The 15,361-nt window shown below is 40.6% G+C and overlaps 1 protein-coding gene across 9 annotated transcripts in view; it reads left to right on the top strand.

Moving 5' to 3' along the window:
• LOC140483855 (contactin-4-like) overlaps positions 1-15,361 on the top strand; it is a 2,466,301-nt gene that overhangs the window by 148,649 nt on the left and 2,302,291 nt on the right. For 8 of the 9 annotated variants that reach the window (XM_072582595.1, XM_072582606.1, XM_072582608.1 and 5 more), the window contains exon 2: positions 14,150-14,321. The exons of the other annotated variant lie outside the window; for it this stretch is intronic. The gene's annotated coding sequence lies outside the window, so the exon portion shown is untranslated. The remainder of the gene's footprint in view (positions 1-14,149; positions 14,322-15,361) is intronic. 9 annotated transcript variants of the gene reach the window in all.

The raw sequence follows: 15,361 nt of genomic DNA, 5'->3' as shown, positions 1-15,361 counted from the left end.
GAACATTGCAATTCATGAAAAATTTAAGATTAAGCATTTGATAGCCACACTATACTTGGGAGGAAATGGTGACTTTGGACCTACGATTGTCCATGTTTTCTGACATTGGTGTGTGTTTTGTGACAAGGCTTTGGTGGGACTACTCATATTATTGACAGGTTAATTAGAGAATGATTTCTATCATTAGTCACTAACCACCCAGAGCAGCAGAGAGCCCACTCAATGGATATTGGCCCTTGCTAATGTGGGTAAAAATACATGACTGGATAATAATAGCCCAAGAGTACTGAGAATCATGGCTCTGGCTTATTCATTGGGTAATTTCCATTGTTTTTATGTAACCTCTTTTTCAGACGACATTTGTGGCAGTACATCCCCAGGAAGAGTTATCCAATTAGTTCCACTTCCATAGCATTTTCCTGTAGGTCTGAACAGTCTTATTTTGTTTACAAGATTCTATTGAATTGCCTTTTTAAGTTATGATTGTATTTGATTCCACCACCCTATGCCAAGATGAAAAACTTCCTCAGAGAAACAAGAATAATAAAATATCTTCAGAATTTTTATGTTTGTTACCTAATTAATTTAATATTGATATCAGTGCAAGAAAAATGTGATGAACTGCAAAATGCCAAGACAGAAGCCATGAATGCATTTTTCATTGAAGTTTTCATCCAACAGAAGAAGTAACCTGTAGTTCTATAGAAAACACCATAGACCACGCAGAAAGAAATAGCAGCTTTACAAAAAAGGCTAAAGAGTCCAGGGATGAGGAGCATTGGAAAGAATTCAGAACTAGCCAGGGTAAAGTGAAAAGTAAGATAAACTCTCAATGAAGCAATAAAAGATTATCTTTCTGAACATCTTATAAACTCTTTCAGGGAGAATCCTCAGAGCTTCTGGTCATGCATTTTTTAAAAATCCAAAAGGGAAAAAATGAATATTTAAAATACGTAGCATGTGATTTGAAAGTTCTGTGATCAAATTCTCTAAAGGTAAAGCAAAAGCACTATGTTCAGTTTTCTAGTGACATAACCAGAGATGATTTAATGCACACAACAAGCTTTAACAGCAACCACTTAGCAGTCATTTAGAAGCTCGTTTTGGGGAAAGACAGTATTTTGAAATTATTTCAAGAAATAAATGAAAGAAGGTCCAATAAAATACCTCTCTGGAGCTTAAAGGGAGTTGCTAAAGAATTGGCTCCAATACTAAACAATCGCTTTCAAGAGCCAATCAAAACTGGCTACTGAGCGCACTGAATAATAGATGAGGACTCAGACTAACGGATTGGGTAAAGTGGATTGGGACTTGGTAAATGCAAAGCTTGTGGGATTGACTGGGAAGTTGACTAGAATGGTAATGTTCATGATTGTGGGCAGAAAGGCTGAACCTGAGACCACTGTTCAAGGAATGACTACTATTGCCTTCCTGGATTAGTGGTGCTGGAAGAGCACAGCAGTTCAGGCAGCATCCAACAAGCAGCGAAATCGACGTTTCGGGCAAAAGCCTAGGGCTTTTGCCCGAAATGTGGATTTTGCTGCTCGTTGGATGCTGCCTGAACTGCTGTGCTCTTCCAGCACCACTAATCCAGTATTTGCTTTCCAACATCTGCAGTTATTATTTTTACCTACTATTGCCTTCCAACATGCTGTAAATACATGTGCACAAAGGAGATAAAAATGGTTGCAACCACATGAGGGATGGCTGAGGTTAACTGTTTTCTTCTGTGAATGAGGGGGCTTCAATTTCAAATGATGTTAAGCCCTTCAATCACCAGCATAATCACACAAATACCCATATACCGAAGCTCAAAAGTACCTGTGATCACCCCTACATGCAGTCCAAATCCAGAAGGTACAAACGCTTAAATACACAGACCAACAGGTTCAAAAGCAGCTTCTACCCCACTGTTGTTAGACTTTTAAACGAACCTTTCAAATTTTAAATTTAATGTGGATCTTGCTGCTTGTTGCGAGTGCAGAGAACATCTTGTATTCTTCGGTTGGTTTCTATTACCCTTACACACTCTGCATAGTATGATCGGCCTGTACTGCACGCAAAACAAAACTTTTCATCTTGGCACATGTGACAATAACAACTCAAATCAAATCTAAAGTCAAATTGAAATTCCTCGGCCTACTCCCCTGCCTGGGTGTGTTGTGAGTGCCAGTGACCTGGGCCACTTCTTCCTTGGCCTGCTGCAGAGATGTGGCTGCACAGTAGCAGAGACTGAGGGAGTGTGAGCTGGCAGAGAGAAGATGATGGCACTACCCTTAAGGAACAGAGCAGGGCATTTCTTCGGACTTTGGAGAAAACACCAACTTGGGGGAAAACTTAGACCAAGCTGACAGGATTTTATGGTGTGGCCTCCCTCTGGTGATCTGTTGTGAAGAAGATGGCCCACTTTTGTGCCACCCCGTTTACCAGGAACTCCAGGTCCCTGCACATAAAAAGGGCACCATTTTCCCCTTCTCACCATAACTAGGGAAAATGTCTGCAAATGTGAAGGGCTGCTCCAGACTGTCAGCACTTGACTGGATGCACAACAGCCTTTTAAATAAGACTCCAGTGACAAGGACGCTGCAAGGCCACGGCAGTGATAAGTACAAGAATTGGGTTCGTACTGGATGACAGGACCACTACAGGGGTGTAAAACGTCATTAGTGAGATGGTTTTGGGTCAGCAGTGCATGAAAAACTCTCCAAGAAACTCAGTGTAAATTAACAGGTGGTAAAATCCACTTCCCCATTTCTGTACTTAACAAGCAAAAAAAAAGCTATTGCAGCATAGCTTTTAAAGACTATTGATGAATTAGCTTCAGGTCTTGAAAGATACATGTTTACTCAAAAGCTTAAAGCTTCATTATTTTGGAATCAAGGGACAGTGTTAAACTAGATTTGACCCTTAGTTACCAACTAAAGTCAAAAAGTGGTATGTGGTGGGGAACAATCCTCTCCTGAAATCGTCCCTTCAGTGTCCTAGGGAATTGCATTGGTATGTTTTTTTTCTTCCTGTCATATAAAAATAACTTTCCCAACAAGTGAAAAAACAACAAAGTACCTCTGCAAATACCTCTGTCATTTCTGCCACTGGGAACATCTACATTCATGTTCATAAATTGCAAGATTCTCTTGTGGAATTGTGAAATTGGGAGGACTAATAAAAAATGGCATTGAATGCCATAAAATATTATGTTATGTGTATTAGCAAGAAAATGTTTTTACCAATAGGTAGTTTGTAAGTGATTAAATTCTCGAACAAATTGATAGATGACCACAGCAGAACTTCGTCTTAATAACAATCTTCACTCAAGAATGCACATTTAACAAACAATATCCAGAGTGAACAGAGTTTTGGGATTTCTGAGGAGGAATCATTTTGTAAAAAGAATATTAGCATTTCAGCTTTCCAAATGTTTCTTTATCCAGTCTTGGAGCATGCAAGTTGTGTGTGCAATCCTTTCATCCAACAGGAGATATAAATAAGATGGAAATGATTCTCTGATATGCTGCTACAATTGATATTGGAAATAACACAGTGCTACATCAAGTTTTTGAGTGTAAAGGAGGAAGAAACTTAGACTGACCATGTTATTTAAAAATTGAATTGTCGTTTCCTTCTGGTAGTGATCCACACAAACCACAGAGATAATTTGTTTCCAATATGTCTAACAACCATTGTTCTTTGTAAGGATAGGTCCACAGTGGAACCAGTTGCAAAAGGAAATAGTCATAGCCCCTTCAACTTGAAATCTTCAAGAACCACCTCTAGGTGATTTCTATTTATGATGTTTTCATTGAAGATTATGTTTGGTTTACGAATGCTAACCAAATAAATGTTGGCTGAGTGCTGATGTTGGTCTGTGAAGCTATTGCATTCTATAAGGTTGGGAATCCCAGATCTGAACAAATCACTGCTTAAAATATTACCCCTCATTGTTACACTTTTTTGATGAATAATCTTAAATCTCTCTCTCTTGTGGTTACCAACCCTTCCACAACTGGAAATAAGCAACATTTTATTACTCTATGAAACATCTTCATCGATGGACCAACAGTTCTGTTGTCACTGAAGAGCGCATTCTAAGAAACAATGTGTAGAAAATCTAATATGGTGTAACTCTGATATCTGGAAGAAGAAGAAGAAATTAAAGAACAATGACTGTGTGGAAAGAGGGAGTTTAAAATCACACAACACCAGGTTATAGTCCAACAGGTTTATTTGTAAGCACTAGCTTTCGGAACGCCGGTCCTTTGTTGGGTGGTTCCTGGTGAAGAAGCAGTGATTCAAAAGCTAATGCTTCCAAATAAAGTAAACTTATTGGTCTATAACCTAATGTTGTGTGATTTTTAACTTTGTCTACCCAGTCTAACACTGGCTCCACCACATCACGAAAAGAGACGGGCCTTAGACACTGCTTTCGGGAGTTGTGTTCAGTAGCCATTAATGAATTAATGTAAATAGTGTTAGAGCACTGAAGGGAGTGGGATACACTAACTCTCAAATGCTCTCAGCCAGCAGATGCTAAGCCGTTAAGTGTAGACACCCACACCTTCAAGACACTAAGGAGATATATCAAACCATACCCAGTAACGGGGCTAGATTAAAGCATAAAGATCACTAATTTGATCATGAGAAGAATGACTGTTGAATAATACCCCAGGGGTATGCAAACTCAGGTTCAGATTTCATACTGATAAAAGTAACATTTTTAATCACGTTAAGAAAACTATTGTACAGTCCCTTTGCCAGCACCTTCTTTCTGAAGGTATTCAAATGGTAATTCAAATACTAGAAGGTGCTATTACCAGAGATCACTTGGGACAGGTTGATGAGCTCAGATTTTGCCATTGATTATTTTGATATCAGTTATTCATTCTGCTGACATTTTTTGAGGAATATATGTGTAATATAAAATGCTTCAAATATAATGGAATCGAAATACAGAGGGCTAATAAGCTGTTGAACTTGGATGGTTGATGCAAAAAGAAATACAAGCATAGGAGCTGTATTCTCACCAATAGTTTGAGTTAACATATGCCAATCTAACAACTGCCAGGATTTGCACTAAAGAAAATCTGAATAATAGAATGGGTAGGTCATTTTCCCCTCGGACTGTCACATGAATTTTTCAAACTTAAACATCTAACAATGTAATTTTGCATAAGTAAAAAGGCATAAGGTGGTATATAAAGAGCTGAGTTAGTCATTGGCTTATCTGCTGAAAAGCACTTGGCATTTTTACAGTCCCAGGAAGGTAGAAAAATATGACAATGGACTTCCCAGAGGGAAAATGGGGGAAAAAATTGCAATAAACTTCAAGACTGGAATCAAAAGTAATGTTCCATTGATTGTGCAACTCTAGGAGGCTGGTACAATTGCAACATTTAAGAGGCATTTGAATGGGTAGATGAATAGGAAGGGTTTGGAGTGATATGGGCCAAATGCTGGCAGGTGGGACTAGATTGGGTTGGGATATCTGGTCGGCATGGACGGTTTGGACCGAAGGGTCTGTTTCCGTGCTATACATCTCTATGACTCTATGACCTAATTAAAACTTGTTGGATTTGATTCAATTTATGCAGTTGAATGGATGTACTGTGTTTAATTCTGGCCCTGTACAATCAGAGTAGTGATGTTAATGATGATGGACAGGTGATATATCTTTAATACCAATAGTCACATGCAATTGAGACTCTGAGAAGAGAGGAATGGGAGGAGTGGGCTGGAGATTGACAATCAGTTTTCCATATGTTAGAAAGCGATAGAGTTTCCAGGACTTAATGAAAATGAAGCAATAATCTTAGATAAGTTAAAGTCAGAGAGGCAACATGCTCAGAATTTGATCAGTTTGGCTAGGTTCAGACAACTCAGCAAGGCAAAATCCACGATTGTATAATCATGCATGCTTGAATCCTTGGAAGTAGTGCAGTCCATGGTGACAATAGTATGAACACAAAGCATGTTCCTTTTTTCATTTGAGGATGTGAACACAGCGAACAAGGTCGACTTTGTTGCTTATTATAATTATCTTTTAAAAGAAGGTGGTAAGTGATTTCTTAAACTGGTGCAGTCAATATAGTCTAAGAACATTTGGACACTGTTAAGGAGGAAGTTCCAGGACTTTGATCTAGCGAAGGTTAAAAAGAACCAATGACATAGTTCCAAGTCACCGTTTTCAGACTGTCAGCGACTTGGAGGGTTCTTGCAGATGGTGGTGTTGTTTTGCATCTTCCAGTGCAGGTTCTTCCAGGGGATGTTGGAGGGAAATTTAATGAGTTGTTAAAGTGTAATATGTCGATGACTCACATTGCAACAGCTTTGTGTTGGTACTGGAGGGAGTGAATTTTTAAGATGATCAAATGAGTGCTGATCAAGAAGGTTGTTTGGCTTGACTGCAGTAGTAGCTGTGTTTATTTATCCAGGCAAGTACAGAGTATTCCGTTACGTTCTTGATTTGTAAATGGTTAACAGGTTTCAGGGAATCAGGAACTGAATAATGACCACAGAATTCCTTGTAGCCATAATATTTATGGAGTCATAGAGTCATAGAGATGCACAACACAGAATTACAGGCCAGTTAGTCTTACTTCTGTGGTAGGCAAAGTAATGGAAAGGGTACTGAGGGATAGGATTTACGAGTATCTGGAACGGCACTGCTTGATTAGGGACAGCCAGCACGGATTTGTGAAGGGTAGGTCTTGCCTTACAAGTCTTATTGAATTCTTCAAGGAGGTGACCAAGCATGTGGATGAGGGTAGAGCAGTGGATGTAGTGTACATGGATTTTAGTAAGGCATTTGATAAGGTTCCCCATGGTAGGCTTATGCGGAAAGTCAGGAGGCATGGGATAGAGGGAAATTTGGCCAATTGGATAGAAAACTGGCTAACCGGTCGAAGTCAGAGAGTGGTAGTAGATGGTAAATATTCAGCATGGAGTCCAGTTACAAGTGGAGTTCCGCAGGGATCAGTTCTGGGTCCTCTGCTGTTTGTAATTTTTATTAATGACTTAGATGAGGGAGTCGAAGGGTGGGTCAGTAAATTTGCAGATGATACAAAGATAGGTGGAGTTGTGGACAGTGAGGAGGGCTGTTGTCGGCTGCAGAGGGACTTAGATATGATGCAGAGCTGGGCTGAGGAGTGGCAGATGGAGTTCAACCCTGCCAAGTGTGAAGTTGTCCATTTTGGAAGAACAAATAAGAATGCGGAATACAGGGTTAATGGTAGGGTTCTTGGTCAGGTGGAGGAACAGAGGGATCTTGGGGTCTATGTACATAGATCTTTGAAGGTTGCCACTCAGGTGGATAGAGTTTGTAAGAAGGCCTATGGAGTATTATCGTTCATTAGCAGAGGGATTGAATTCAAGAGTCGTGAGGTGATGTTGCAGCTGTACAGGACTTTGGTTAGGCCACATTTGGAGTACTGTGTGCAGTTCTGGTCGCCTCACTTTAGGAAAGATGTGGAAGCTTTGGAGAGGGTGCAGAGAAGATTTACCAGGATGTTGCCTGGAATGGAGAGTAGGTCGTACGAGGATAGGTTGAGAGTTCTCGGCCTTTTCTCGTTGGAACGGCGAAGGATGAGGGGTGACTTGATAGAGGTTTATAAGATGATCAGAGGAATAGATAGAGTAGACAGTCAGAAACTTTTTCCCCGGGTACAACAGAGTGTTACAAGGGGACATAAATTTAAGGTGAAGGGTGGAAGGTATAGGGGAGATGTCAGGGGTGGGTTCTTCACCCAGAGAGTGGTGGGGGCATGGAATGCGCTGCCCATGGGAGTGGTAGAGTCAGATTCATTGGCGACCTTTAAGCGGCATTTGGATAGGTACATGGATGGGTGCTTAATCTAGGATAGAAGTTCGGCACAACATCGTGGGCCGAAGGGCCTGTTCTGTGCTGTATTGTTCTATGTTCTATGTTCTATGTTCTAAACAGATATTTAGGTCCAATTCGTCCATGCTGACCAGATATCCCAACCCAATCTAGTCCCACCGACCAGCACCTGGCCCATATCCCTCCAAACCCTTCTTAATCATATACCCATCCAGATGCCTTTTAACTGTTGCAATTGTACTAGCCTCCACCACTTCCTCTGGAAGCTCATTTCATACACGTACCACCCTCTGAGTGAAAAAGTTACATCTTGGGTCTCTTTTATATCTTTCCCCTCTCACCCTAAACCTATGCCCTCTAGTTCTGGAATCTCCCACCCCAGGGAAAAGACCTTGTCTACTTATCCTATTCATGCCCCTCATGATTTTATAAACATCTACTAGGTCACCTCTCAGCCTCCGACGCTCCAGGAAAAACAGCCCCAGCCTGTTCAACCTCTCCCTATAGCTGAAATCCTCCAGTCCTGGCAACATCCTTATAAATCTTTTCTGAACCCTTTCAAGTTTCACAACATCTTTCCAACACGAAGGAGACCAGAATTGCATGCAATATTCCAACAGTGGCCTAACCAATGTTCTGTACAGCCGCAACATGACCTCCCAGCTCCTGTACTCAATACTCTGACCAATAAAGGAAAGCATACCAAACGCCTTCTTCACTATCCTATCTACCTGTGACTCCATTTTCAAGGAGCTATGAACCTGCACTCCAAGGTCTCTTTATTCAGCAACACTCCCTAAGACCTTACCATTAAGTGTATAAGTCCTGCTAAGATTTGCTTTCCCAAAATGCAGAACCTCATATTTATCTAAACTAAACTCCAGCTACCACTTCTCAGCCCATTAGCCCATCTGATCAAGATCCTGTTGTAATCTAAGGTAACCTTCTTCGCTGTCCACTACACCTACAATTTTGGTATCATCTGCATACTTACTAACTATACCTCTTATGCTCCCATCCAAATCATTTATATAAATGATGAAAAGTAGTGGACCCAATTGGCATTCCACTGGTCACAGGCTTCCAGTCTGAAAAGCAACCCTCCACCACCACCCTCTGTCTTCTACCTTTTAGCCAGTTCTGTATCCAAATGGCGAGTTCTCCCGATATTCCATGAGATCTAATCTTGCTAATCAGTCTCCCATGGGGAACCTTGTCAAATGCCTTACTGAAGTCCATATAGATCACATCTACTGCTCTGCCCTCATCAATCTTCTTTGTTACTTCTTCAGAAAACTCAATCAAGTTTGTGAGACATGATTTCCCATGCATAAAGCCATGTTGACTATTCCTAATCAGTCCTTGCCTTTCCATATATATGTACATCCTGTCCCTCAGGATTCCCTCCAACAACTTGCCCACCACTGATGTCAGGCTCAATGATCTATAGTTCCCTGGCTTGTCTTTACCACCCTTATTAAACAGTGGCACCAGGTTAGCCAACCTCCAGTCTTCTGGCACCTCACCTGTGACTATCGATGATACAAATATCTCAGTAAGTGGCCCTGCAATCACTTCCCTAGCTTCCCACAGAGTTCTAGGGTACACCTGATCAGGTCCTGGGGATTTATCAACTTTTATGCATTTCAAGACTTTTATGCACTTCCTCCTCTGTAATATGGACATTTTTCAAGATGTCACCATCTATTTCCCTACATTCTATATCTTCCATGTCCTTTTCCACAGTAAATACTGATGCAAAATACTCATTTAGTATCTCCCCCATCTCCAGCAGCTCCATACAAAGGCTGCCTTGCTGATCTTTGAAGGACCCTATTCTCTCCCTTGTTACCCTTTTGTCCTTTATGTATTTGTAAAAACCCTTTGGATTCTACTTGACTCTATTTACCAAAGCTATCTCATGTCCCCTTTTTGCCCACCTGATTTCTCTCTTAAGTTTACTCCTACTGCCTTTATACTCTTCAAAGGATTCACTTGATCTATCCAGTCTATACCTGACATACACTTCCTTCTTTTTCTTAACCAAACCCTTAATTTCTTGGGTCATCCAGTATTCCCTACACCTACCGGCCTTTCCTTTCACCCTAACAGGAATATACTTTCTCTGGACTCTCGTTATCTAATTTCTGAAGGCTTCCCATTTTCCAGCTGTCCCTTTATCTGTGAACATCTGCCCCCAATCAGCTTTTCAAAGTTCTTGCCTAATACCATCAAAATTGGCCTTCTTCCAATTTAGAACTTCAGCTTTTAGACCTGGTCTATCCTTTTCCATCATTATTTTAAATCTAATAGAATTAGATGGGCGGCACCGTGGCACAGTGGTTAGCACTGCTTCCTCACAGTGCCAGAGACCCGGGTTCAGTTCCCGTCTCTGGCGACTCTCTGTGTGGAGTTTGCATATTCTCCCCGTGTCTGTGTGGGTTTCCTCTGGGTGCTCCGGTTTCCTCTCACAGTCCAAAAATGTGCAGGTTAGATGAATTGGCCATGCTAAATTGCCCGTAGTGTTAGATGAAGGGGTAAATATGGGGGTGGGTTGCGGGTCGCTGTGGACTTGTTGGGCCGATGGGCCTGTTTCCACACTGTAAGTAATCTAAATTACGGTCGCTGGCCCCCAAGTGCTCCCCCACTGACACCTCAGTCACCTGCCCTGCCTTATTTCCCAAGAGCAGGTCAGGTTTTGCACCTTCTCGAGTAGGTATATCCAAACTCCTCTCCATCTAAACCCTTAACACTATGGCAGTCCCAGTCTATGTTTGGAAAGTTACAATCCCCTACCATAACCACCCTATTATTCTTATAGATGACTGAGATCCCCTTACAAATTTGTTTCTCAATTTCCCTCTGACTATTAGGAGGTTTATAATACAATTCGAATAAGGTGATCATCCCTTTCATATTTCTCAGTTCCACCCAAATAACTTCCCTGGATGTGTTTCTGGGAATATCCTCTCTAAGTACAACCAGAATGTTATCCTTTATCAAACATGCCACTTCCCTTCCTCTCTTGCCTCCCTTTCTGTCCTTCCTGTAGCATTTGTATCCTGGAACATTAAGCTGCCAGTCCTGCCCATCCCTGAGCCATGTTTCTATAATTGCTATGATATCCCAGTCCCATGTTCTTAACCATGCCCTGAGTTCATCTGCCTTCCCTGTTAGGTCTCTTGCATTGAAATAAATGCAGTTTAATTTATCAGTCCTAGCTTGTTCTCTGTTTTGTTCCTGCCTGTTCTGACTGTTTGACTTGCCTTTGTTCTCAACTGTACCAGTCTCAAATTGAAGTCTTTCCTCACTATCTTCCTGGGCCCCACACCCCCACCTTACTAGTTTAAATCCTCCCGAGCAGCTCGAGCAAATCTCTCTGCCAGTATATTAGTCCATTTCCAATTCAGATGCAATCCGTCCATCTTGTACAGGTCACTTCTACCCCAAAACAGCTTCCAATGATACAAAAATGTGAATCCTTCTCTCATGCACCAGCTCCTCAGCCATGCATTCATCTGCTCTATTCTCCTATTCCTGCCCTCACTGGCTTGTAGCACCAGGAGTAATCTTGCTATTACTACTCTCAAGGACCTCCTTTTTAAATTCCTGCCTAACCCCCTGTAATCTCCCTTCAGAATCTCAACCTTTTCCCTTCCTATGTTCCAATGTGTAAAATGACCTCCTGCTGGTTCCTCTCCCCCTTGAGAACATTCTGCACCCTCTTTGAGACATCCTTGATCTTGGCACCAGGGAAGCAATACACCATTCTGATTTTTCGCTGCTGGCCACAGAAATGTCTGTCTGTACCTTAGACTAGAATGTCCCCTCACACAATTGATTACTTCGAACCCGACATACCGCTCATTACGTTAGAACCAGTCTCAATACCAGAAACTTGGCTGTTCGTGCTACGTTCCCCTGAGTGTCCTTCACCCCCTACATTTTCCAAAACACCATACTTGTTTGGGGATAGCCACAGAAGACTCCTGCACTACCTGCCTACCTCTGTTACCTTTCCTGGAGTTAACCCATCTATGTGACTGTATCTGAGACCCTCCCCCCTTCCTATAACTGCCATCCATCACATCCCCTTGCTTTTGTAAATTTCTCCTTGCCTCTACCTGCCTCTCCAAACGATCCATTTGATCTGATAGGATTCGCAACTAACAGCATTTATTGCTGACATAATCTTCAATAACCCGTAAACCTCCCTAAACCCCCACATCTGACAAGAAGAGCATATCACTCTATGAAGAGCCATTTTTGCTTCTTTCCATAGCATTGTCTTATTCCTCTACAAAACACTGCTCCAAGTAAAAATAATACTTATGGCTTATATTTTAAGTTTAATCAAGATACATAGCTCAATAAAACATATAATCAAGAAAGTACCCACTATACTCACTACTCCAGACTTATTTAAAGGCTGTGCTTAAAATCCACTTGTCTGCTTCTGTGCTCTCCTCTCCAAATAGGTTCCTCCAAGATTAGTTGTGAATTTCCCTGCTTTTTAATTTTCCCAGATGCACTGTGATATGCCTTGTCTCGCTCTGTTCTCCTCCATCATAATATCCAGAACATTAATTGTGAGGAATTATGCGATGGTAATGCTATTGAATGCAAAGGGGAGACAGGTTGATTCTTGGAGATTCCTGTTGGCCTCAATTTTGAACTAACAATTTGATATCACTTTCAGTCAATGGATACTTTGATGCCAGTCTTAAATTAATGTTCCTTGCAAATTAAAAACCTATTAGCCCCAAATCTGAATTTGCTTTAAGATTCTGACAAGGTTTGTTGGGAATGATGGAATCCAGTACATCTGTACCTAAACATTGTTTGCAGGAAACATCTTGTTGATTGATGCTTCTTGTTGCATTAAGCAATTGCTGTATGCAGGCAACACTTTATTTGCTATGTCTTGGCCATATCTTCAGTAAAGGTTCTATTATGAATAGTGCTACTTCAATACATCCTGCCTTCTTTAAGTGAGAGATACATTGTGCCTGCAGGAACTGGAGCAGTCCTTTGGCAGATGCATCTGTGCTTTCAGGTTGAAAATAGCTGAGTAAAGTAGAATATATGCAGTAAGATTTTCAAATGATGTGCTGGTGTAAGAGGTGGAGAGAAGGAAAAATGTCTTTAGCAGAAGGTCCTCCAGACAGCAGCAGTCAATACCTCCAAGATTATGGATGGTGTATATAAATCAAATTCAATAACCTAACATGAGTAGTCAAAGTGAAATTAACTTATCCTCAGATGGCCCGATCCACTGCTCAGTTTTCTGCAACTTGTAATTTACTTATCAAACTCTTTCAGCAATTATTGAAGAATGGGCAGTTGTGGATTCTTGAGTAGTGATCTGTACTGACAGTAATATTGAATAAGTTCAATCCCAGAGTGAAATGTGGCCTGATAGACCATAAGTTTTATTTTTCTAATTTAGTTACCATTGTAGTCAGTCACTGAACATATCCATATGAATCTGTCAATGTGCTTTTAACAAAAGAATACAAGTTCATTTAATCAGAAAGGAAAATAATTTAAAACAATATATCACAATTTGCAAAGATATAATCATAAAGAGCAGAAAGATAATTTCAGTACTTCCTTTCAATCCTGCAATCTTCTTTTCCGGAAAGTCAAACTCAGTGAAGTATCAGTCTTATATTTGCTCTTTAATTTATTGCCTATAAGGTTGAATGCAATTGCTTATCACAGAAGTTGTACATATTCACCAGATGTGAGTCTCTCCATTTGTATCTGTACCTGAGATGCACAGGCACAAGTCAATTCACTGAACCGTGTATCTTTAAAAAAAAGCACACACGGGAATTTTCCCAGCTCTGTCGAGTTGAACAGCAAAAATAGCTTAAGATGCCTTTCCAGCTCTGATGGTCAGGAAACTGCCAAAACTGAAACCATCTGTTGATATGCACCTTTACTCACTGAATTGGAATTGTTTGTGACCCATGTCCACCCATCTCTCTATTAATTGTAAATGCTCAATTTAGTAAAATCTTCAGTAATTATCTCATCATCCAGCTTGCCCAGTCATTTAGCTCATATCATATGATTCCTTTGAAATACTGGTTTGGCCCATGTTGAAAAGAAATGAGTTTCTGGAACTTGGAAGAAACCAAGTCACCTTCACAGAATTTAAAAAAACAACAATCATTTTTTTCTCCCTTTAGAATCTATGTAGCCTAATAATAATAATAGTAATAAAATCATAAACCTTCATCACACTTGAGTAACTGGAATCCATTCAGGCTAATAATGTGTTCGTTTGTCCATGTTGTCCTCTCTTAGGTTTGTAACTCTTCTGCCCCCAACACTTTGCCAGGGGCCTTGCTGTTCGAAGGCAGCTCATCAGGACAGACTGCCTCAGGTGAAGTAGGTTCACAGCTGGCTGAGAGTGCTCTGAAAAAATATCTGCTTTTCAAAGGCCTGATCCAATGGACAAGTACTAACAGAGGCAAAGGTACAAAATGGACTTTGGAGAGTAATTAGCTCACATTTTTGTGCAATGTGACATGGTTCTCTTTATAAATTTGACTTGCAACATTTGTTTTGTGTATTTGCCTCTGCATGTATGAAGTAATTATTTGATTTAAAATGAGATTAGAATACATATTTTGTGTTGGTTTTTATTTCTGTACCTTTTTGAAGAAAGTGATGCAGTGGTCAGTGATTTATGTAAACTGAAACTGTTAAAAATGTGTTTGAGATCATTTGTGTTGCACATTAATTAATTGACGACCAAGAGCCTGAGCAGAAGGGGCTGTCTACATTATAGCCTCCCTTTCACTTTGTCTGCCTCCACTTCCTGTTGCACTTAGTCCTCCTGCTCTTACCCCTTGTATTCCTGCTTCTCACCTGTTGGGCAGTGGCAAGGGCTGTTCCTGAACTATTTTGCTTCTAATGGTTAATATATTGGACTGTTTGAATAGCACATCTCACAATGATGACATAAAAGAATACATGATTGAGAGACTTGGTAGGATTTTGATCATGTCTTCAGTCGGGGAGATCATACTAATGTAAAACTACAAATAACTCTGCAGCAAATTAGTTGTTGTTTGAACAGAGAATGATTCAGTCACCACTCAAAACTGTACAAAACAACATACAACAGTTCTCTCATCACGGCATAAGAATAAACAAAGATAATAACAGTTTCTAGATGTAAGTAGGAGCCTTATTTGCAACGCCTACAACTTCAAACTTGGGAGGGTTCTTGTGGTGCAGTGGTCGTGTCCTTGAGGTCCAGGTTCAAGTCCTACCTGCTCCAGAGGTGCTGAACAGGTTGATTAGAAAATATCTAGCTTCTTGCTTCAATTTAGTTTCTCTCTCTGATTCATCACACCTAGGCTTAACCAAATGTGCAAAGAATAGTGGGCCATCAACTACAAAGACAAAGCATTCACTTTTAACCACTGCTTGTGCCTATCAAGGGGAAATTAAAGAATGAATTAATTACATTCTCCCATCAACCTAGATTTATGTTTGTTTCCCGAACAT

This window comes from Chiloscyllium punctatum, chromosome 12, assembly GCF_047496795.1.
Source record: "Chiloscyllium punctatum isolate Juve2018m chromosome 12, sChiPun1.3, whole genome shotgun sequence".
NCBI classification, from domain to species: domain Eukaryota; kingdom Metazoa; phylum Chordata; class Chondrichthyes; order Orectolobiformes; family Hemiscylliidae; genus Chiloscyllium; species Chiloscyllium punctatum.
This window is presented reverse-complemented; position numbering and strand designations above follow the sequence as displayed.